A 3262-nucleotide genomic window follows, 5' to 3' on the forward strand; every position below is an offset into this window, starting at 1 on the left:
AGTAGATATATGCCTAAGGATATACGAGAGGGCAATAAACACGTGGGGAGCACATCAGTCATTAAGGAAATGTCAGTCAAAACCATGTTGACACATTACTTCATATCCACTATGATGACAATGACGACAATAATAATAATAATAATAATAATAATAATAATAGAAACTAACAAGGGTTGTTAACTAGGATGCGGAGAAACTAGAACCCTCACATATGCTGGTGGGAATGTTCCTCCAAAAGCTACATGTAGAATAAGCAGTCCCACCCTTAGTTGTTCGCCCCAGAGACTTGAAAACAGATAGTCAAACATATTCACCCATGAATGTTCCTGGTGAATTTTCACAATAGCCAAAATGAGTAAACACCTCAAACGGCTCTCAACTGTCGAAGGGATACACCGAATGCGTATCATTTATGAAAAGGAATGAAGTACATGCTACAGTGTTAATGAACCTCAAAGCCCATTATGGTAAGTCAAAGAAGTTAGACACAAAAGTTCACAGATTGGTTAACTCCATGTGTACTAAATGTCCAGAATAGGTAAATCGGTTGTGACAGAAAACAGATTAGTGGCTGCTAGAGGCTGGGAGACGGGAAGAATGGGTGAGTGACTGCTTACTGGGCATGAGGTCTCTTCTCTTCTGGGCCATAAAAGACTTCTGGAACGAGATTGAGGTGATAGTCGATCAACATTATGAATGTACTAAAGCCATTAAATTTTGCACTTTAAAACGGCAAGTTTTGGTTATGTAGATTTCATCTCAATAAAGTGTAGGTCTAATGGAAGCTTGTTCACTTTGGACTATAACAATATGAGAAATCTAAATCCATTCCTCCTCCTCTCACATACAAATTCTATATTATTGGTATGTTGACTAAGGATTGTCCTTTAGACTTTCCAGAATTTTCATGCAATGCTATTTAATTTATAATAAATCATTAAACGTCATTAGGATCAGGGGTGCTTTGTACTAATATGACTGTTCTCATGCTCGCTTTGGCAGCATATAGCCTAAAACTGGAACCACACAGAGAAGATTAGCATCACCCCTTTGCGAGGATGACACACAAATATGACTGTCCTCAGTTGTTATATTTGGAAAGTGTAAAGTGAGCCAGATGTGGTGGAAACCCAATGATCCCTTCCTCTCAACCTCTAGGGGCCACATCATTCGTTTGACCTTAAGCATGAATGATTGCTTTTGTTGCTTAAAATACTCACTACTAGGTCGTTGCCAAGATTGATTCTGACGAGTGATGAAAAGGAATGCTATCTTCAAAGCCTTAAATTGTGTAGAGGATGTAGTAAGGAGATATACACATTCCAGTCAACAAGAATCATAATACTCTTTTTCTTTCTTCCTTCCTTCCTTCCTTCCTTCCTTCCTTCCTTCCTTCCTTCCTTCCTTCCTTCCTTCCTTCCTTCCTTCCTTCCTTCTTTCCTTCCTTCCTTCCTTTAAAGTTTAGTTATTATTGAGAGACAAAGAGAGACAGAGCATGAGCAGGGGAGGGGCAGAGAGAGGGGGAGACACAGAATCCGAAGCAGGCCCCAGGCTCTGATCTGTCAGCACAGAGCCCGACGCGGGGCTCGAACTCACAAACCGCGAGATCATGACTTGAGCCAAAGTCGGCCACTTAACCCCCTGAGGCATCCAGGCACCCTAAGACTTTTAATACTCTTTCTAACACATGATTCTGCTTCTCAGACCTTCATTGGCACTGAAATGTAAGTTTTTCAATGAGTCTATAATATTCTGCCTCTCCTATAAAGAATTTATTAATACCTAGAAAATCTGTTCAGTACCTATCATGTGTCAGAAACTGCTCTAGAAATCAGAGAGACAAAGGTAAATCGTTCCTGAAACCTTGACCTCAATGTGCTTATATTGGAGAAGGGGAAAACATCCAAAGGGGGGGAAAAAGTGTGTGAGAGAGTTTCACATTCTACTGGAGATGTAAGAGCAGAAAAAATGGGATTAAAAAACAAGTAAAATTTTACCTGGACAATGGGTGTGAAAGGGAATAACTACATAGATGAATTCAGGAAAGGCTTTAGAGAGGCAATGGCCTTATAGTTTATTCTTGCAAGAGGCGTAAGTGTTTTCTAAGTATAGTGTAGAAGGGTGCATTCCAGAAGGAAGGAACAGAGGGAAAATGAAACAAGGAGGAAGAAATAGCATGTTATATTTGCAAAACTGAAAATATTTCAGTATGGCCCAAGTCCGAGATGTCCAAGGCTGAAGGTCAAGTCGTGGACTATCCGGTGAGAGAGCCCAGAGGGGCAGATACAGCACATGACGTTTCACTCTCTCCTACTGTTAATGGATACCCACTGAAGGGTTAGAAGTGATGAGCAGCTCTCGTGGGTTAAATTGTGTCTCCCAAAAATGTTATCCTGGAGCCCTAACTCCCAGAGCTTCGGTTGTGGTGTTTTGTTATTGCAGCCTAGCCAACTACTACAGATTTTAGCACCGGGAAACGGAGTGGGGTGCTGCTGAAACAAACACCTGAACATGTGGAATTGGCCTGGGAATTCCCATGTTTTGAGGTGATTGATTAGAAAAAGCCTAGATGGCCTTGAAAAGATTGTTGGTAGAAATATGGACATTAAAACAGAGTCTTGTGAGGGCTCAGAAACAAAGGAGAGCAGTGGGGAAAGCTTTTTTCATCAGAGAGAACCTGTATCTCTCTATATCATTATCATGATCATAATCCTGAACAGAATGTTGCTAAAAATAGGAATGTTAGAGGTGCTCCTTATGAGGTCTTAGATGGAAATGAGAAACATAGTATTGGAGACTGGAAGAAACACAATCCTTATTATAAAGTGACAGAATTGTTAGCTGAATTATGTTGTGTTGGATGGGGAGTATCTCTTGTGAGCAGTACACTTGAATATTTAGCTGAGGAGATTTCTTAAGCCAAGTGGTAAGGGTGCTGCCTGGGTTCTCCTAGCTACTTACAGTAAAATTCGAGAGGATATAGGTAAATTGAAGAGAGAATTATTAAGCAAAAAGGGAACAGAACTTGAGGAGGTGGAAAATTCTTAGCTTATCCACGCCACAAAAAAAGAAAGAAAGAAAGAAAGAAAGAAAGAAAGAAAGAAAGAAAGAAAGAAAGAAAGAAAGAAAGAAAGAAAGAAAAGAAAAGAAAAGAAAAAAGAAAAGAAAAGAAAAAGCAAGCTTTCCAGAGAATTCCACTTCAGAGACCAGTGGGGCTGCCCATGCCACCAAAAGCCCAGAGTGCACAGGTCTGGGGGTT

At 40.3% G+C, this 3262-nt stretch overlaps 1 non-coding gene across 1 annotated transcript; it reads left to right on the forward strand.

Annotated features, from left to right (window-relative positions):
* The first annotated feature begins 989 nt into the window (after nt 1-989).
* On the forward strand, nt 990-1096 carry LOC113597853 (U6 spliceosomal RNA). The gene has a single exon (XR_003418599.1). It is a non-coding gene; the product is annotated as a U6 spliceosomal RNA (small nuclear RNA).
* The last annotated feature ends 2166 nt before the right edge of the window (nt 1097-3262 follow it).

Source organism: Acinonyx jubatus, chromosome X (assembly GCF_027475565.1).
Source record: "Acinonyx jubatus isolate Ajub_Pintada_27869175 chromosome X, VMU_Ajub_asm_v1.0, whole genome shotgun sequence".
Classification (NCBI taxonomy): Eukaryota; Metazoa; Chordata; class Mammalia; order Carnivora; family Felidae; genus Acinonyx; species Acinonyx jubatus.